The sequence below is a fragment of the Haliotis rufescens genome, unplaced genomic scaffold (genome assembly GCF_023055435.1).
Source record: "Haliotis rufescens isolate VD_foot unplaced genomic scaffold, xgHalRufe1.0.p SCAF_4, whole genome shotgun sequence".
Taxonomy (NCBI): Eukaryota; Metazoa; Mollusca; class Gastropoda; order Lepetellida; family Haliotidae; genus Haliotis; species Haliotis rufescens.
The window spans coordinates 58,066,310-58,088,806 of record NW_025964112.1 but is presented as its reverse complement, the minus strand read 5'-3'; the positions used below and the strand labels follow the sequence as shown (position 1 = coordinate 58,088,806).

The window sequence follows — 22,497 nt, the reverse complement described above, 5'->3', positions numbered from 1 at the left end:
GGCGGCTGTTTCAAATAACATGGTCATTTACTGCGTGATTCAAACATTACTTCCCAGATTACGGTAAAACACAGTTAGAGAATAGCTAGTTAGAAATGAAACCCGAAGACATGAAAGTTGAACCGAGGCGAGCGGGAAAAAAACAGGCGAGCGAGCCTGCACGTTTGCTGTTTCATTCATTTGGTTTCAAAGGGTAGTTTGGACAATGAATAGGCATGAAAGTCGCTAAATGTCCTGAGCAGAAAGGGAATTCCCTCGACTGTAATATTGGGATTCCCCGACATTCCGCAGTAATAAAAGTAGTGCGCCGCGGTGGGCGTAGCTTAATTTTTTACATTCATTGGGAATGAATGCAATAACACGTGACCAATTCAGCTAATCAGAATGCAGGAATTTCCATGAACACAACGAAAATTTAATTATTCATATATATTACTCAATTTTTGATAGGGATATTCAGATATGACATTCTCTGTAAATATACACTTGACATATCATGAGATTCAGTATTGTGTATCATGGAAAAATAAAATATCCCTATCAGGAATAAAAAAGTGTATTGTAAGAAATCCACTGATACAATTGATACTCTGAAGAGACTGTCCTTCTCTTGTAGTCAGTTATATTGACAAGTGGTGGTTGTGGCGTGCTCCTGTAAACAGCATGGTGGTGGACGGTCGAACGTTGGTCTTGCGCTCGTCAAATGAGAGAGAAAATGAGCTTTAACGACGTTTATCATCTAAATTGTTAACAAGAAGTTACCAAATGCAGTGAGGTCACTTTGTGGACAATTTGGACTTTTCTAAGGCACAAAATCCCCAGAGTTCGGAAAACCCTGTCTTCTTTCCATGTCAATATCAAGTGAACACGGCAGGCAGATGGAAGCCATGACAGTTTCCTCTGACTATACATGCGAACCTGCCCCTTCCGTCTGAACCAATAGAACGCTGGGCACGAACCTCCTCCTCCTTGGATACGAGATATTAGGTGACGTTTCGACCACATTGATCAGAAAATGAATATTAGTCAATTTAGAACTTCCTGAGGGAAATACGGTAGCTGACATAAACACACTGATGAGGAAAATGCAGAGTCGATAAAAACAAGTAAACGTAGTGTAGATGTATTCAAAACACGTCCAAATCTACACAAAAGAGCCAAACCTGCAAGTGATGGTTTACTTCTGAAGACGAATAAGGAAATGAATAAAACCAATAAAACAGACAAAACAGATCTACAGCTATCGATACATGTTTACAGTGCTGGATACTTTCCTATTGTTGGGATCACATGTAAGAGCATAGAAGCTGATATATTCTCAAAAATAGAAGCATATGTCAATGAGTTTTCTTAATATGGCGATGATATAAACTGCAGAATGAATGTGAGACAACAACTATGATGATGACGCAAATTAAATCCCCGATTCACAACTTGCACATGCTTCGAGAGACGGACGATGTTTGATTATTCTGTGCATGCCTACATGTTTCCGTATTGTGAATGCAAGGTGTGATGATGATCCGGGGATAGGCGAATATACTTGTCATCAAAAGTTGGGATCCAGTTGAGTTGGCTCCTGTTTATTAAAGCATGAATATTGTAATATACTGAACCGCAAAAGAAACGTCACCATGGATAGATATATGAGAAACCTTATTTGTCCAAACACTATAAACATACTTTGAGAAATATTAAAAAGATGAAACTTGGCAAAACTGATCATCAAGGTTGAAATTAAAGTGTCAAAAGTTCTTAAAGTGAAACACAACACTAGTCAGTATCTCGTGTGTTTGCCATGTGCATTGATGACTGCCGTGCAACGTCGATACATGGAATGGATGAAGTGGTTGATGAAGGCCATAGGCACTTGAGCCCACACACTGAGGAAAGACTGACGCAGTTCAGGTGCAGTTGTTGCCCTTGGTAGGACGTCATGGTCTGTCGAGCAGTTTCCGCAGCTGTAACAAAGCGGTCTTGAACAATCTGACGATTCTGACGTCGGGTGGTGACCCTTGGTCTTCCACTACGTGGTCGTCATCTGTAGTGTTGGTGTTCTGGTACCGTTGCTAGAGCCTGTATATGGTCCTTAAGTGGACTTGAAATGCATCGCCTACTTGCAGGGCGGTTTCTCCAGCTTGCATTCGTCCATGGTCTTGGTGTCGCTAATTTCCTGTTAATCTTGGCATGCGGTAGCAATTAAATGACGAAGGAATGTTTTCTTATCTGGGTGGATTGTTATAAGACAAGAAATGGGGGAACGCATGTGCATTTCAATTTGCACGGACCTCAAGTGTATCGGGTTACCATGGCCGTTGCCGTGATGCGTTTGGGCGATCGGTTTTATAGTCATCTACTTTGTTTTTGTATCATCAAATTTCATTTTTCCGGACAAGTTAATGTTAAATTTTAGAAACTTTGACAAAAATGACCGAGATATTTAAATGACAACTTTTTATGCAATATTCTTTTAGGTGACGTTTCTTTTGCGGTTCAGTATACATTGTCACAGTTTAGCATTGGTGATAATTTTATCAATGATTTTTTATATCGCATTCCTGTATACTTAGGCCTTTAAATAAATGACACTTTGACATGTGACGATTAAGGAAACGGAGACACTTTTGCATTAGTAAGATGCGATACGTAGAGGAGAACGCAGTTTAAAGAAGATTTGATACAAGCACCAGAAAACTTGAACAACATCTTTTTTCGAAAATGAACAACTTGACTAAGACATTATATTACAACAACCTTGACACTATTAATTATAATAATCATATCAATCATGACGGTGCAAATTACTTAAACAAAATCGTCCATACAAAGCAGTGAGAATACATGTAGCGATCGAAACAAATTTTGTAACAATTATTACCGTCATTTAAAATATTGCGTTCCGACCTGTAACTGCCTGAGTCGGCAAGCCCGTACCGTCACCCTGTTGTCATCCTTTGTCACTGAATGTCTGAATCGCCTTCAATGGATATAAACTTTAATTTCGTGTTTTCTGTATATCCTTCAAACCGCGACTGGTTCGCGTATTCGTAACTGGAAGATGACTTGCACCCCAGTGTAGTTGAACATTAATTTAACATAATTGTATTTGCATTGAAATATTTAACTCTCCGTCCTCCTAATGACAATGTATAATGGAGGCTGATAGGGATATAACAATTCAAATTTTGTGTACGCATTGTTGACATGCAGCATGCTGCATTATACAAAACATCATGCGCACACAAAGAAGACGTGCCACGTTCACTTACGCATGGAGGATATATGTAATGCTCCATTCAGCCTTATCGTGGATCGTCAGCCGAGAGTTACGGACACCAGAGGTAAGTAAACATTCACTTTCTACCACAGTTTTTTTTTTTCGTTTACAGGTTCATTTTCCGGACGAAGAGATTTCATTTCGTTCACCTTCCGTCTTTCGCAGGGTCTTCTTCGTGTCAGTTGGTTGGTTGGTTTGTTGTTTAACGCCGCACTCAGCAATATTCCAGCTATATGACGGCGGTCTGTAAATAATCGAGTCTGGACCAGACGATCCAGTGATTAATATCATGAGCATCGATCCACGCAATTGGTATCGATGACATGCATCAACCAAGTTATCGAGCCTGACCACCCGATCCCGTTAGTTGCCTTTTACGGCAAGCATGGGTTGCTGAAGACCTATTCTACCCCGGATCTTCACGGGTATCTTCGTGTCAGTCCGTGTATCAGCCCGTGTATAGTAGTCATGACAACCGGTATAGTTCGATGAGCAGGAAGCCTTTTTATAAACGAATGCAGTTTATTGCTAGCTACTTGAAGGACGCCCACTGACTATGTTCCGGTGCAGCATACAGATGGTTCGGTGTTGTTTACGTCTGATCGACTACTAAATGAAAGCAGACCACATAAAAGCAGCTTCACTGGTCGTGTATATGTGACTTAGCTGACACATTAGGCCGGTAACCGCCATTGTGACCCATGGAATTGCAACACATTTTGATGGGTAGGCTTGACACAGTTTCCCTTTTATTGACTTGAGTTTGGCCGAACGTTTTTACACATTCTCATATTTGAAGTTTTATGTTTTCCTAATAACGAGTTGAAATCGAAATGAGTCACAAACTAGGCGAGATAGAAGAGAACGTGTTTATCCTCGTCGAAATGAGCGTTTTGCCCAACATTGTGTACGTGAATTCGACAATTTCGGTGGCAGTACTGTCATGGTGCTGGGGGCCGTATCCTACAGCAGGAGATCTGTCTTGGTTGTGGTGCAGGGAGATTTGACAGCAAATCCCTACATGAATCAAATTCTTCAACCTCACATTCTTCCAATCATTGACCGCAAGAGGGAGCTGCTTCATCAGGACAACGCCCCTCCGCACACAGCTCGTGTTATGGTTGACTACCTCCATAATGTCAACATCAACGCCTGCCCTGGCCGTCGAGATCTCCAGATCTCAACCCAATCGTACACATCTACGATGAACTCGATGTACGTCAACGTTAGAACACGCCGCAGACACTGCCACAACTGACCAACGCGTTACAAGCAGAATGGCGCAGGATTCCGCAGGACAGAATTCGTACACTCGTCATTGCCGAGCCGTGATTGCTGCGCGGGGTGGTCACACAAGATACTGAGTTCAGCGCAACCTTGGGGCCTTATGTGACAATGAACAGTTTTCAATGCCTGTGTACAACGACAACATGTGACTATCGAGCTCCAAAATTTCGTATTTGTATCTATGATATTAAATGAAATATATCGACTTTATTAGCTACAATAAATTTACTAAAACTCTACCTGTGCGTTTCTTTTGTTGAAGAGTGTATATCGAGTAAAAATACTAGATCTGAGTGTATAAGGCAGCTCAAATGTGCAGATATCAGCATGGTTGTGAAACCAGCTTCTCTGTTGGTTTATCCTGACCTTCCTTCTTAAGAGTTTATGACTTACTGCTGCATCGCATGTCATCAAGACCCACATACGCCTGCTCAAATGTGCAGATATCAGAATGGTTGTGAAACCAGCTTCTCCATTGGTTCCTCACGAAGGCCCCCTGCTGATAATGTTCTAGCGTAGCAAGTACAGGTTCGGCGCAACGTGTTGATTGACTGCCAATCCACCAAACACCGACCGGTGACACACAGCTTCACTACACCGTCACGTGTGACTCAGACACAAAGGTTATTTACCGCCATCGTGACTTGCGGACTTGCAGCACATTCCGCTTCTTACAGAATAGTAGACACAGTTTCCATTTGGGGATCTCCAACTATGTGCATCTCAGTTGGGATATTTACTTTGGACCTATTCATGCTTTATGGTTTTACACTGGTGTCGAACTCCCAGGTCACGCACTGAAAAAGGTAGCTTATACGTATCTATGTATAGCTAGAAATCTAGGTCATCGAATAGTTTGATACACATGTTCAGTGAATCGATAATGCAAAGGCGTCCACCTCGTAATGCATTACGAATTTCGGACTTATTTAACACATCAACACGGAACAAATAGGAGAATTTGAAGTTCCAATAAGGGTTTAGCACTTTAGGTACACTCTAATTATGAGTGGAAGACCAAATGATAATAAAATAATGATCACAGATCTCTGTGCTGTTTCACGTCAGTTCAAAGGGAATGACACTGGCTGTTAAAAATGCATATAACTATATGTACATACATCAGAAACGTTGCTAATGCCTTCAGTCTGCCATCTCCTTTCATCGGTTTTCACAATGTTCTACATACGATGGTAGTTTTATTATTACGAGTGGCTTCTCGTGCAACAGTATCGAGTTATGATGAACAACCACCTTTGTGGATTCTGTACATCTGTGATAAACATTCTGCGATTGGTCCGATGACGTACAATGCATTTAAAGTAATGATTTTATATATGTTGGATGGTAAACCTATCGACATCGGCTCATGGCATGAAATTATTACTGACAAAACTTATAATGTTCTGTCCCCGTTGATCACACGTGGTTAATCTGGTTGAATGCAGTGACGGACATGAAATGAGTAGATATCGAACGCGCCTTTCTCTCATATGAGTTACAAACGTGGTAAAAATGCTGACAATGGTAGTTATTCATTGAAGGTACTTTGAGCTATTCGCTACTGACAAACACGTCTTCGTTGTTCACTATTGCTAATGCGTTTGTGAGTGGATACGTTTGAATAAGATTAGATCATGGATGTTGAAATCCAAGTTTATTCCATGTTAGAATGGCAATCCATGCTTGCCTTTGGCGGCGACGAACGGGGTCGAGTGTTCAGGTTCGTTGACTTATGACTCGGTGCGTATAATCGTATCCCAATTGCGTAGATCGATGCTCATGATGTCAATCACTTGATTGCCTGGTCTGGACTCGATTATTTACAGAACGCCGGCAAATAGATTGAATATTCCTGAATCGCGTCGTTAGTCAACAAACAAGCAAATATTTTACATGTCACGTGTCACTCGCTGTGCTAGAACTCAACAGCCGGCTTCATATTTGTCAGAATACACACGTATTTTACAGGTGATACCTGATACAAATACATGTATAGGCAAGTCAGTTGTTTACCTGAAAGAAAATGGAACGTATGGTACGAGTTACCATAGGGAATTGGTACGAGTTGCCATAGGGAATTGCATCATTTTGACACTGATGCGTCAAATTTGGAAATGTACTTCACATGTCTACCATAAAACGTTGTGAAAGTTTCAATTTGTTTCAAGTTTAGTTTTATCTAATAACTACTGAGAAGAATCGTATGGCATGCTTGATTGTATCTCAAAGACATCAAAGGCTTCAGCTGTTGAAATATTGTTCGACATAAAGGGAAAGTTGACAATTGAAAAGTTGAAGTCATCCGTCTTGTCATCCAGTCTTGTGGAGAGTGTTTTGTCACTCTGAAAAGATCAGAATGTGAAATAGATGAGACGGTCTCACGGGTATCGTTTATTTCTAGTTCGGATGGGTACATCATTGAAAGGGATTTGGCTATTTGATGGTTATTAAATGATATCAAACTTTCGACATACCTATAACTCAGGTTAAACTTCTTGGCCAAATTACCTTGTTTTGACTTTGCCAATCCGTGCAGAAATTATAATTCATATGCATAAAGAAACAGGTCAGCAAGAAGGGAGCACAATTGGGGCCCAAGAGAATGCCCTCTTGTTGCCTGAATGTCTTACCCCTATATGTTACATAGATGTTATCAATGGGAAGTCCAGCATTTCATATTTTGTTTTCTCGGTCAACTTCAGATGACGTTTGCTTTCAGCTTTAGCAAATTGTCCTGTACTTCGATAGATATATGATTTTATCTATGGTCTATTACAAAAGCCCTATTGACAAAGGAATGAAGTAACTGTTTTTCCTCCAGTTGTTCATGTGGGATGGTGGTGAACACAATTGAAAAATCAAATGTTTTCAAAGAATTCAACGTGGTTCCTTTCTGACATTGCAAAAAGTCGAGAAAATCCTTTGATTTTGTTTAGAATCGACATGATATTAACCTATCTCAAATTATTTTCTATATAAAGAAAGTCGTTCGGTGATTGTTTTGAGGATTATGTTTTATCTTTGGAACTGGCATTTGGTGGTACCTTTGCTGGACCCAGCAACATATTTCTCTTTGTACGGATTTTTATGAAGCTTTGGAATCCAGTAAATATGAGGAATGGACATGTCTTTAGGTTTTAGAGTCGTCAAAAGTTGATAGAATATGGTTAGGGCAGATTTCTTCCCCAGTTAACACACCGTCCTTAAATGTGGGACCCGTGAAGATTCCGGGGTAGAATAGGTCTCCACAACCCATACTTGCCGTAAAAGGCGACTATGCTTCTCGTAAAAGGCGACTAACGGGATCGGGTGGTCAGGCTCCCTGACTTGGGTGAAACATGTCACCGATTCCAATGGCGTGGATCGATACTCATGATGTCAATCACTGGATTGTCTGGTCCAGACTCGATTATTTTACAGACCGCCGACATATAGCTGGAATATTGCTGAGTGCGGCGTTAAACAACAAACCAACCAACCAACCTTAACTGTGGCACTTTTGATGTGTCACTTATACCAAGTTTTTGATCAAACAATTGATATCGCGGAAAGTTCACATCAGCGTTCATGATCGCATATTTTCAAAAACGTTCTGAACGATCCTGGTGTTATCGGCGACGTTTAACGGTGGTCATTGCTTATAAAAACAGATACATGATCCCGGTATCACCGATATGCTTTTGTTTCCATTGAATTTTTCGAGTAAATATCCGATACTTAGATTTCAAAATATGCACGAAATAACTCCGTGAATGGTGATTTAGTGTAATGTCAAAAGCGATTATCATTTAAGATGACTCTAATTTTCAGTAATTTTTGTTTTGCCGAAAAAGATTGCAAGACGATATCCCAGAACAGGGACGTTCCCACAGAATTCATCACTGTGTGTGCATGATGTATTTTTGGTTTTATTTAACTTCACACTGAGGGTTGAAGAAGCGGGACATATGTTTCACTGTGGCATCCGCAAAGTTAAACAACAAACAAACGTATTACATGAGAAGCACGTGTCGCCCCGAAAGGCTTCTGTTCTAATATCAGAATACGCGCGTTGATTTAAAAACAAGAGAAAAGTCCGGTCACGTGATATGCATATTAAGCCGTGGCTGTGGTGTTATACTTAGTCACCACTGCGCCGAGTTTGTGGAAGATCAATATTACCTGGGTGAAAAAGCTCAAGTAAACGGTTATCCGTGACCAAAAAGACTTATATGCTGTATCGATTTACTGATGAGCTATAACTAGAAGTGTGACATTTCGAAAATCATGTCGATATGCTCATGGCACATCAGGGAATTAACCATGAAGACAAAAACCTACATGATGTTAACGAGACTTCCATACAGCTGCAAATAAACATCACTCGCAACCGAACGAATCTTCCCGAATTTCTCTTGCATCAAAAGTCACATCACATAGGACAACGCAGGGCGATAGGGGCAATCCTGCATTTCAATAACTGGCCAACACCGACACAACTATATGTGAAGAAATAAAGATGGAAGTGGAACGTAGTCTGAACATACACAAAGGTACGTTTACTGTAATGCTTTACATTCCTGACAAATGTGTCAAGTCATCGTTTTATCATCTGCAAATTGTTATTATTAACTCGACAGACATTTAGAGCCTCAGGCACTGTAGCCACCTGTTGCGCGGTGGTATGCATTGTACATTAATGGGTACTTAATTAAACTTTTATTGTCTTCAATTCATGGGTTTGGTAGGCTAGGTATCTACGAATAAAGGACAATATTAGTTATTCCAGAATCTGACGAATCCCTGATTGGTTGTTATTATATTTTCATAAAAATGGTATCCTACCTCAGCACTATACACATACTTAAAGGTTACACCAATATGGTATCTCTACTCATCACTGTGCTCCCGTTGGCCGATCGGCTTCATTTTGTTTACTTTGTGTTTGTTAGACTATCTCTAGCGTTAAAATCTTATGCTTTTACCACATGTTGATTTGATATATGGTATCTCACATGTGTGTGCAAGCATATTCACGTGTTGAAAATGTGTTGACTGGACAGTACTATCGGGACAACGTTCTGTTACATATTGGCCATAAAACTTGTTACGAACCATTAACACTGTAAGGTATATCCAAAGGGTGAAGGTTGGGTAGCCTTAGCGTTAAACGGCAATATGTCACCACATACGTTGACGTTCAGAGTGAAACAATATATCTAGACAGTTCACAAACTTTTCATGCATTTTTTAATTGTGCCAGTGATACTTTCCGCCCTGAAGAAAAGACAATTTCTCCTTCATGCATGGTTTATAAATGTGGTAATGAAAGTGAGAAAACTAGCATTATTTCCAAAAATGTTATATTGAAACCTACACCAAATTTACCAATCAGTGTTTCTTTTATGAATAGATTGAGAATCAAATATATCAACAAACATACAACAGAAACAGAAAAAACAATAGAGTTTTTGCTAAAAGACAGAATGTCTAATATCATTCTTCACTACTTATGCCATGTTGTCATTTATACAGGTTGTTTGTTGGATTATTTGTTTTCAACTGTCAAAAGAGGTAATATTCGATGTTGCCACGTGAGAAGGTTTAGCCTCCCTCTGATTCAGCGTCACTTAAGATGTCTGCACTCCTGCATTTGACAGATGTATAGTTGTTGACAGTATTGTGAATGAACCTTTACAAGTACAACTACATATCTGATGGATCTAGTTTACAAATGTCATATCACAAATCAGGTGATAAGTCAACTGAAGTTGGGCCACGTTGGTCGCGGAGAGCTCTTGGATGGGGGACTGTGTTAGGCAGCTTCGATCATGCCCCACACTGAAGCACATATAACACATGTGGTGTCTTCTTGGTTAAGTAATATGCATCTGTTCACCCAGCAGTGAATGGGTACCCGGTAGGATGAGAAGGCAGATTAGGCTGTATACTCCCCATGGAGGTGAGAATGATTGCTTAGGGCATACTGATCCATTGACCGGGGTTATAAGTGCGTTTGGAGAAACCACAATGTGGACACTCGGTGGAGACACATCCATGAGCTTGGAAGTGATATGGCTGTACATTATGAAGGCCGCGGTGTTTACGTCCATGTGCAATATTACAATGTGAGCAACGTAACGTACATGATACACCTGACAGAAATACCCCAGAATATTTATATTTTGATAATTGATGCATACGATTGCATACTGTAAACGTGTTTTGTATTGTGATTTCTGTATGATATGAGTTGAATATGATACTGTGAATAATGTTTTGAAAGAGATGTTCTCTTAGTTGAGCAGCTACTTATAACATGTTCTGGTTAATTGTTTTATGAGAAAGTTGTAAATCAAGAAATGGCCTCAAAAGAACCTGCTTAAGGGAAACAATGGGGAAAAAGAGGAAATCACAAATTATTGAAATTAAAGGAATAAAATGAAAAGATATGAATAAATTAGTATAGCATAAACCATTTCACTAACCATATAAAGTTAATGAATAAAAACGATATCCGTTCGAGTCATATACGGATAAAACCCTAAATATGAAATTAAGATATGTGATACGGCAAGGTACGCCATATACAAAGATATTCAGAATACAGAACATTTACAATCCCCCAAACGCACTGTCGTGATAGCCTCCGATCTCGGGATTTTAGTGAGATGGGTTTAACGTCGCTTTCAACAACATTCTAGTTATGTCACGGCGTGTCAGCTAAATGTGGGAGGAAAGCCCGAAGTGATGAAGGTCGCATAGGTTTACCACGTTTGTGAAACCCACAAGCACCGATATGATGCTGACAAACCGAAAAACAAAATCGAGCTAAACCGGAATTCGAACCCACGATCATATATTTCTGGCGAATATATGTCACAGCGAATTGGACACCTGGGCTACCCGTGCCGCCATTTCAGGAAAAAAATTATCAGTATTTCGTTGCACTACCTGCACTAGGATACAACAAATGTGTTTGTTTTAAAGTGACGGCAATGGTGACATTTTGAAAGTTAGACTGAACCGAACTCGTCATTACAGAAATAAACTTAAATAAAGCAAGAAAAACAACAATTGCATGTCTTGTATTATTAAAAAAGGTCAGCTGCTCCGTACAGGACCAAATCATAGGAGCAGATTTATAGCGCAAATGAATTCACTCTTTCAGATCATCCAAAGGGGAAATGGCGCTACTGTCTTGCCATGCTTCTCTCGGTTGGCATGTTTCTAGGAAGCTGTTTCCGATCGAGTCTCGGCATTACTATAGTGTGTATGATTCGTCATCCCCACAGGAACATGACCTATGATCAGGATCTTGAAGGAGGGTTATCATTGAAAACATTACCTAACGTGTCTACAAATCATGGTCATGTAAACAACAGCGATGAATCTCGAACAGCAGACAGTTATTGCCATGCTGGGCAATTTCTTAGTTGGATTACCAATGATGGTGATGAGTACGAGGTGAGTTGTCTTATAGTAACTCTTCTGAAACATCTATATACTATTTTCAGGGATTGTTTTAGCATGTCATAGTTCACGGAAGAATGAAAATTGTTATTATGTACAGATTAAAATTTTAAAACGCAGCAAAGAGGGTTTGGGTGGACCTGGCACAGTCAGGCTGGTTAGGCTCATCATCAGCACACACACACGCACGAAGCCCAGACAGCGAATTGGACTTCTCCCAGGAAACGCTGCCTCGTCAAACCCACCCAGAACTTTTCGGAGAATGTGAAGACTCCCCAACACTGCAGCCTTCTGCATTACCCACATGGTCAGAAGGGCTGTAATCCTGGTAGCCAACCCAGGCATTCTCCAAATATCATCAGATTGGGAGGTACCAAACCTCAGGCACCAAGAACAATGGGGAGACGGACAATTTGGTTCTTGGGATGCAAGCGTTACATTTCGAAAGCGAGGTCTGCATATTTGCCATGTTTTTCCTGAACCTCTCTGTCAAAACAACAAGCATTGCAAAGACGGTCGAGACACTACATCATGTCACTTAAGGAACTGTGTTTGTGCCAATACTGGGCATCCACTGACAATATGTTGGACAGTCTCGTTAAAGTTATTGCATATTCTACATTTCACATTTACATTTTGATGCAAACTCACACATTGACGGTTTCGAGTGGGAAGTGACTGGTCTTGAGCAGCAAAGAGAAAGCCTTCTGTTTCACTTTTCAGGCCAGCCGACTTTATCCAAGCGGAGGACTCTGCAGGGTTGCTGATATTCTCAACACACTGCTCATAAACTCGATGCAGTGGTTGCTCAGATAACCTTTCCATGAGGAATGTGGAATGCCTTGTTTTCATCATGAGTCTTGATGCCTCACATCCCCTGTATCCACAAGAGAATTTATGCACTGAAGTCATGGTTTTGGACACAAGGAAACAGTTTCCAAAGCCGATCTCGAATACCAACAGGCCTTGGAGCCGTATTAGATTTGGACCTTTTAGTTACCTTTTTCAGGCTACTGGGTGTAAATGAAAAACAACAATGTCACTGTGTTTTGTCATGTACATTATTATTGTAATCCCCTACCCTTGGTACCCCGAGGTTGCAGTTATAGACCACACCTGTTTCCAAAACCTCTCACTGGAATCCATGGTAGGTCTTTTCTCATGACTGCCATTGGTTGTTTTTAAGTGCCTGTAAAGTTGTTTTTCTTTTTCCTCTCCTTCATCTTCTTCTTATTATTATTAATTGCCACATTTGGTATACATCGTTGTGTTCATGTATTAATACAGAGGACGTCTTGGTATTTACAGATGGGAGAGTTTGAATGGAGCAAACAAATTCAAGGAATTGTTCTTGGTGCAATGTTTTGGGGTTACCTATGCCTCCAAATTCCCTGTGGGTTTCTAGCCGAACGATTTGGTCCCAGAAAAGTCATTGGTATAGGGTTTATTCTGTGTTCTGCCACAACATTGTTATCGCCCGTCGGTGCCCGCAAGAACGTCTACATCCAGGTTGGTCTTAGGATTCTAACTGGAGCATTTGTGGTGAGAATTGTCATAAAAAATGTATGCTTATTTATGTTTTGTATTATTTCATTACATCAAAACCTCTATTTAGGGCTAGCACCACGTATGTATATATCGTATCTACTTGATGTTTTAGAACCATACATAGAAGTAATCCATCTTTTAAGTGAGTGAGTGAGTGAGTGAGTGAGTATGGTTTTATGCCGCTTTTAGCAATATTCCAGCAATATCACGGCGGGGGACACCAGAAAATGGGTTCACACATTGTACCCATGTCGGGAATCGAACCCGGGTCTTCGACGTGACGAGCGAACGCTTTAACCACTAGGCTACCCGACCGTCCCTCCATCTTTTAAGAAGGAAGCAATGTAAGTACATACATGTAGTCTCTAAATATTTCTTAGTGTCAACCTTTGGCCTCACCTGCCTTTGTGTTATACCTTGACTATTCCTAGATTACATACCCACCGCATTGGATTAATGTAGACCCGTGGGCTAACACTTTGTTGCTTGTCGTTGGAGCTACTTAATATGATCTTTTCATACTCGTTCACCTTCTTGAATGAGACGTTGCCAAACATATCAACCACGTGTATGAATCATTACCGTTGGTGAGAGCAGTTTCTCACAGTCGTGTTTTGTTCTGTTTCTAAGTCAGTGTTGCTCACATCGCTTCCCGCTTTCTGGGTACAATGGGCACACAAATCGGAAATCTCGACTTTACAAAGTATCGCATTTACAGGTAAACACATATGTCTTTGTCCATCACTCTATTCCTTTGACGTTTCAATCCTCCTTCTATGCTGGTATCCTGCATTTATCGTATGAAGGATGGTATGGACGGTGCAAAACCTGACCCAATAAACTTGTTCTCACCATCCGATGAACAAGTAAATATAAAGATAACCTACCAAAAGAGGCATGCGTGATTAATAAACTATTGTTTAAAGGTTACAAAACAGTTTTCATAAGGGTATGCTGATATGTAAGGCTGCCTTACTGCAGTGATAGATTTTGGAAAATAAGTGGAGTAGATTATGAAGTTCGAATCACTTGTTATTAGCTTGCAGAGGTACTGACTCAGCTGTGGAAACTGGGCACATTACATTCATCACGTCATCACGTCATCACAAAAACTCTCTACTACATTTGCTTATTTCAAACATACCTTGAATGTAACAATGAAAACAGAAAACATTAAGTATATTCCAGTAGACAAACAATCTCCTGTTCTGTCACATGTTTTGATTATATTTGCCAAGAAAAAGTGAAAACCAACCGCTTTCAAATTTGCAGATGAAAATTCCACAGGCAAATAAAAATACGTTGGTGTATGTTTGACTTTGAAAGAGTCGATTACATAAAAGTGTGTTGAATACGTCATCTACGTCTACAGCAAGTGTGGTCATATTGCGGACAGCAAGGGCCACATTCTTGAAGTTAATCCAAAACCTTGTGTTTTTCACATTGTTGTTAGGCAGGACTGTAGAAAGTGTCAGTGTAGGTCCCAGTTATCTGTAGAACAGAAATTATGAGACATAGTAGTGGTAAAAGAATGCGACAAAAAAACTTTTCCATAATTATGAATCATAACTGCAACTTCATGGCAAAATTGACTTGTTTTGACTCTGACATTCCAAGCTGAAATTCCAATTTATCTGCATCAAGAAACAGATCTGCAACTGATGTCCATTGAGATGTCTTCTTATTGCCAAAATGTCATATTCCCTAATTTCACATGTGCATTTTCAATAAGGAAGTCCAGCATTTCATATTTTGTTTTCTCACTAAACTTCAGATGACATTAGCTTTCTTTTTGGGCAAATTGTACTGAATCTTTCTGTCCTCAACCAATTAACATACTGTCCTTCACTGTGGCATTGTCTGATATGTCAATCATACTAAGATCTTTGATCAAACAAATAATGTAGTGATGCTAAAATATAAAGGTTACTGAATATATTTGAGAACGACTACATCAGGTGCAGGTGTTTATGAATCACTTTCAAATAGTGATTACACCAGGTGGTGCCGAAAAGGTGGGCGTATCCTGCCCCGTAGGTGGCACCCGTCGCAAACTTATGGAAAGGCCTGTCAATTGTTCACCTGAAAAACAACCACACAGGAACAAATGGTACAAGTCGAAAAAAGGAAACTGCGTCGGACATAATCCATCCCTAAATTGAAAACAGTAGATGTATCTCCTTAATAAATACACTCATTTGAATTTTAATGACTATCTTTCATGCATTTACTCTGATTAAACGAATGGCGAATTGAGGGAACCAAGCAGAGCAAATCACCAGTATCACTAAACAATGAAACATACATAACTATAGCAGTGTAGCCGAGGGGTATCTTCAAGATAACTATTATTTAGAAGTATTCAGCTTCAACATAACGAGAACATCTCCAATATATGGAATGACACCCACTGCAAAACACTCACACATATGTTATTTCATTTAATACGCTTTAAATCAGGCGAATGTTTTTGTATTATCCTTTTGTGGTTTATTGATTTACTCTAATGTGTGCTAGGTAGTGAAGTTGGAAATGCTTTAGTCTTTCCACTGTCCGGGTTCCTGTGCAGATCTGGCATTGACGGTGGATGGGCTTCGGTGTTTTATGTCACAGGTGCGTATCAGTGAATAATAATTATGTTTCTTTGAATAACATCAAGCAGCTCCTTTTACCTAAAAAGGTAATTCTAAGTTCATGTCGCATACAAACAAAGACTCCATTATCATACACATCGGTTATTAAGCTGATTGTAACACTTACGCCTATACACAACCTTTGCAACCATAAGACCGCCTCCGCTGTCCGGGGATGGAGAGTCTGCCCGGAGAGTGGAAGGTTCGGGGTTCGATGCCCGGCCGCATCCCACCAAAAGACGTTAAAAGATGGTACTCGTTGGTACCCTGTCTGGCGCTCGGCATTGAGGGGTTAAAACAAGGACTGGTCGGCTAAGTCAGTATACTGTGTCTGAGTGGGGTATACATGTTAAACTGCTGCATGGTATTTCAGAGGGCTAACACTATAAATCGGCATAAGTCAGGACTAGTACAAGCAGCCAAACAGACATACACATACATGCATGCTATATAAGCGCAATAATCTTGGACGTAACGTTAAACTCCATTTCACCTCACCTTATTAAGCAGACAGTATTATTTTATTTTTGTTAATTTTCGGGGAAACTTTTTAACTTTTCACAAGAACGCTTTATAATTTATACAATATGTACACAGTGTATGTACACACCGCAGTGATGTCACATGTCGTATCAGACTAAGGTTATTGCTTTGATTGTATGGGTACATACTGTCACATGTTTCATCAAATACAGGTAGTCTCGGGGTAGCATGGTCTTTATCATGGATGATTCTGTCACGTGATAAACCATGCGATCAACCATGGATATCAGAGGATGAAAAAACCTACATAGAACAAAATACCAAATCACGGATACGGAAAGAAAAGGTAGGACAAATACAATTAAATTAAAAAACTAGTCATTTGAAATCCAAGTACGACTTTATCTTGTCCTATGCAGTACTGACTTTGCTATGATTTGCTATCGCGTGTGTATTGATAGAAATATAAAGGGAGTGACTTACAACGAAGTATAATTTCAGTAGAGCTTACCAAAAAGACGTCACACGTCGCAATGTGTGCAATAATCTTGGACGTGACGCTAAACCCCATTTCACCTCACCTTAGATGTTGAGGCATTTGTGGCCCAGTTGTCTAAGGCGCTGCCATTTTACTATGGAGATTAGTGTCCGGCAAAAACCTATGACTGTGTGTTAGAATCACTGTCCGCCCTGGTTATGTTTCTAGGTTTGTTAGCACCATACCCGTGATCTTGGGTTTCACCTATGTGGTAAAAGTCTGAGACCTGCATTACTTCGGGGTTTCCCCCCACATCAAGCTGACACGGCGTGATATAACTGGAATACTGTTAAACACAACGGACTCCCTCCCTATTAGTATATGTTGTCCAGCTGCCAGTGTTGCTATTCTCATGCCTCGCTTCGTCAGAAACAATTGCGAAGCATTTCCACGTCATCTAAGGAATCCACTTGTTGGGCGGTCGTGTTGCCTAGTTGTTAAAGCGTCCGCTCGTCACGCCGAAGATCCGGCTTCGATTCCCGACATGTGTACAATGGTTTTAGCAAACGATTTAGCAATATTCCTGCAATATCAGGGCTGGTGACACCAGAACTGGGCTTCACACTTTGTACCCATGAGGGGAATCGAACCCGGGTCTTCGGTGTGACGAGCAAACTCTTAACTACTAGACTCCCCCACCGCCCTTTCCTCGTCATGAAAAGTGTTGGCGTTCTGTCTCACAACACCGTCTCCGCCTTCTCACACCGCATTACAAATATGCTATTGTTGTATGATGTATTGTCAATTGTATCGATTCGAAGTTGGTTATTATATTGACTATCTTGGTTAAGACTGGTTTATGCACGACTTGGTGTCGATCGTATCTAAAATTTAAAATCAGGAACTTTGTATGGGCTTATGATGACCTGCACGCTGAGATCATTTTTGCTGGGCAATTTCTTAGTTGGATTACCAATGATGGTGATGGGTACGAGGTGAGTTGTCTTATAGTAACTCATCTGAAACATCTATATACTATTTTCAGGGATTGTTTTAGCATGTCATAATTCACGGAAGAATGAAAATTGTTATTATGTACAGATTAAAATTTTAAAATGCAGCAAAGAGGGTTTGGGTGGACCTGGCACAGTCAGGCTGGTTAGGCTCATCATCAGCACACACACACGCACGAAGCCCAGACAGCGAATTGGACTTCTCCCAGGAAACGCTGCCTCGTCAAACCCACCCAGAACTTTTCGGAGAATGTGAAGACTCCCCAACACTGCAGCCTTCTGCGTTACCCACATGGTCAGAAGGGCTGTATTCCTGGTAGCCACCCCAGGCATTCTCCAAATATCATCAGATTGGGAGGTACCAAACCTCAGGCACCAAGAACAATGGGGAGACGGACAATTTGGTTCTTGGGATGCAAGCGTTACATTTCGAAAGCGAGGTCTGCATATTTGCCATGTTTTTCCTGAACCTCTCTGTCAAAACAACAAGCATTGCAAAGACGGTCGAGACACTACATCATGTCACTTAAGGTACTGTGTTTGTGCCAATACTGGGCATCCACTGACAATATGTTGGACAGTCTCGTTAAAGTTATTGCATATTCTACATTTCACATTTACATTTTGATGCAAACTCACACATTGACGGTTTCGAGTGGGAAGTGACTGGTCTTGAGCAGCAAAGAGAAAGCCTTCTGTTTCACTTTTCAGGCCAGCCGACTTTATCCAAGCGGAGGACTCTGCAGGGTTGCTGATATTCTCAACACACTGCTCATAAACTCGATGCAGTGGTCGCTCAGATAACCTTTCCATGAGGAATGTGGAATGCCTTGTTTTCATCATGAGTCTTGATGCCTCACATCCCCTGTATCCACAAGAGAATTTATGCACTGAAGTCATGGTTTTGGACACAAGGAAACAGTTTCCAAAGCCGATCTCGAATACCAACAGGCCTTGGAGCCGTATTAGATTTGGACCTTTTAATTACCTTTTTCAGGCTACTGGGTGTAAATGAAAAACAACAATGTCACTGTGTTTTGTCATGTACATTATTATTGTAATCCCCTACCCTTGGTACCCCGAGGTTGCAGTTATAGACCACACCTGTTTCCTAAACCTCTCACTGGAATCCATGGTAGGTCTTTTCTCATGACTGCCATTGGTTGTTTTTAAGTGCCTGTAAAGTTGTTTTTCTTTTTCCTCTCCTTCATCTTCTTCTTCTTATTATTAATTGCCACATTAGTAATACATCGTTGTGTTCATGTATTAATACAGAGGACGTCTTGGTATTTACAGATGGGAGAGTTTGAATGGAGCAAACAAATTCAAGGAATTGTTCTTGGTGCAATGTTTTGGGGTTACCTATGCCTCCAAATTCCCTGTGGGTTTCTAGCCGAACGATTTGGTCCCAGAAAAGTCATTGGTATAGGGTTTATTCTGTGTTCTGCATCAACATTGTTATCGCCCGTCGGTGCCCGCAAGAACGTCTACATCCTGGTTGGTCTTAGGATTCTAACTGGAGCATTTGCGGTGAGAATTGTCATAATAAATGTATGCTTATTTATGTTTTGTATTATTTCATTACATCAACCTTTATTTAGGGCTAGCACCAAGTATGAATATATCGTAGGTACTTGATGTTTTAGAACCATACATAGAAGTAATCCATCTTTTAAGTGAGTGAGTGAGTGAGTGAGTGGGTGAGTATGGTTTTACGCCGCTTTTAGCAATATGCCAGCAATATCACGGCGGGGGACACCAGAAATGGGCTTCACACATTGTACCCATGTCGGGAATCGAACCCGGGTCTTCGACGTGACGAGCGAACGCTTTAACCACTAGGCTACCCGACCGTCCCTCCATCTTTTAAGAAGGAAGCAATGTAAGTACATACATGTAGTCTCTAAATATTTCTTAGTGTCAACCTTTGGCCTCACCTGCCTTTGTGTTATACCTTGACTATTCCTAGATTACATACCCACCGCTTTTGATTAATGTAGACCCGTGAGCTAACACTTTGTTGCTTGTCGTTGGAGCTACTTAATATGATCTTTTCATACTCGTTCACCTTCTTGAATGAGACGTTGCCAAACATATCAACCACGTGTATGAATCATTACCGTTGGTGAGAGCAGTTTCTCACAGTCGTGTTTTGTTCTGTTTCTAAGTCAGTGTTGCTCACATCGCTCCCCGCTTTCTGGGTACAATGGGCACCCAAATCGGAAATCTCGACTTTACAAAGTATCGCATTTACAGGTAAACACATATGTCTTTGTCCATCACTCTATTCCTTTGACGTTTCAATCCTCCTTCTATGCTGGTATCCTGCATTTATCGTATGAAGGATGATGTGGACGGTGCAAAACCTGACCCAATAAACTTGTTCTCACCATCCGATGAACAAGTAAATATAAAGATAACCTACCAAAAGAGGCATGCGTGATTAATAAGCTATTGTTTAAAGGTTACAAAACAGTTTTCATAAGGGTATGCTGATATGTAAGTGTTTCTGTACACAAAACTAAGGCTGCCTTACTGCAGTGATAGATTTTGGAAAATAAGTGGAGTAGATTATGAAGTTCGAATCACTTGTTATTGGCTTGCAGAGGTACTGACTCAGCTGTGGAAACTGGGCACATTACATTCATCACGTCATCACGTCATCACAAAAACTCTCTACTACATTTGCTTATTTCAAACATACCTTGAATGTAATAATGAAAACAGAAAACATTAAGTATGTTCCAGTAGACAAACCATCTCCTGTTCTGTCACATGTTTTAATCATATTTGCCAAGAAAATGTTAAAACCAACCGCTTTCAAATATTACTTTCATTGCTTCTTTCTCCAAAATTTGCAGATGAAAATTCCACAGGGAAATAAAAATACGTTGGTGTATATTTGACTTGAAAGAGTCGATTACATAAAAGGGTGTTGAATACGTCATCTACGTCTACAGCAAGTGTGGTCATATTGCGGACAGCAAGGGCCACATTCTTGAAGTTAATCCAAAACCTTGTGTTTTTCACATTGTTGTTAGGCAGGACTGTAGAAAGTGTCAGTGTAGGTCCCAGTTATCTGTAGAACAGAAATTATGAGACATAGTTTCTAGGTTTGTTAGCACCATACCCGTGATCTTGGGTTTCACCTAAGTGGTAAAAGTCTGAGACCTGCATTACTTCGGGGTTTCCCCCCACATCAAGCTGACACGGCGTGATATAACTGGAATACTGTTAAACACAACGGACTCCCTCACTATTAGTATATGTTGTCCAGCTGCCAATGTTGCTATTCTCATGCCTCGCTTCGTCAGAAACAATTGCGAAGCATTTCCACGTCATCTAAGGAATCCACTTGTTGGGCGGTCGTGTTGCCTAGTTGTTAAAGCGTCCGCTCGTCACGCCGAAGATCCGGCTTCGATTCCGGACATGTGTACAATGGTTTTAGCAAACGATTTAGCAATATTCCAGCAATATCAGGGCTGGTGACACCAGAACTGGGCTTCACACTTTGTATCCATGAGGGGAATCGAACCCGGGTCTTCGGTGTGACGAGCGAACTCTTAACCACTAGACTCCCCCACCGCCCTTTCCTCGTCATGAAAAGTGTTGGCGTTCTGTCTCACAACACCGTCTCCGCCTTCTCACACCGCATTACAAATACGCTATTGTTGTATGATGTATTGTCAATTGTATCGATTCGAAGTTGGTTATTATATTGACTATCTTGGTTAAGACTGGTTTATGCACGACTTGGTGTCGATCGTATCTAAAATTTAAAATCAGGAACTTTGTATGGGCTTATGATGACCTGCACGCTGAGATCATTTTTGGTACCGGTCACAATGTGTTAAACACCAAAGTCACAATTACTATGGCTATAGTGTAAACTTCATTGGCCTATATAAAAGCCTTTATCCCAACAGATAAAATCAAAATGTAATTTCAATAAGTACTGGAAGTTAATTACATTGTTGACATGATATATTCTATTACTCGTACTTTATTTATACAAATGTGCACACGAAACTTCGGTGTTCTCTGTAGAAGATACCATGGGGGGATATGCTGAGGTCGAGGGCGGCGTGGACGTTAATCTGCACCCACACATTGTACAACTACGCCTACTACATGCTACAGCTTCAACTTCCAACTTACCTCAATGAAGTCATGCATATGGACATTCAATCGGTAAGACTGAACTTGCATATTACAGATTTTAATCAGGATAAAAATCTAACTACCCTTTTTTCCAAAGAATGGAAACGCTATTCATTTATTCCTTACATATACGTTATATCATTAAGACGATTAAACCATATA

General features: G+C 40.5%; 1 long non-coding RNA gene across 1 annotated transcript; it reads left to right on the top strand.

Annotated features, from left to right (window-relative positions):
* The first annotated feature begins 14,204 nt into the window (after positions 1-14,204).
* On the top strand, positions 14,205-22,438 carry LOC125372380. Its single transcript, XR_007218106.1, has 4 exons — positions 14,205-14,285; positions 16,085-16,180; positions 16,896-17,029; positions 22,222-22,438. It is a non-coding gene; the product is annotated as an uncharacterized LOC125372380 (long non-coding RNA).
* The last annotated feature ends 59 nt before the right edge of the window (positions 22,439-22,497 follow it).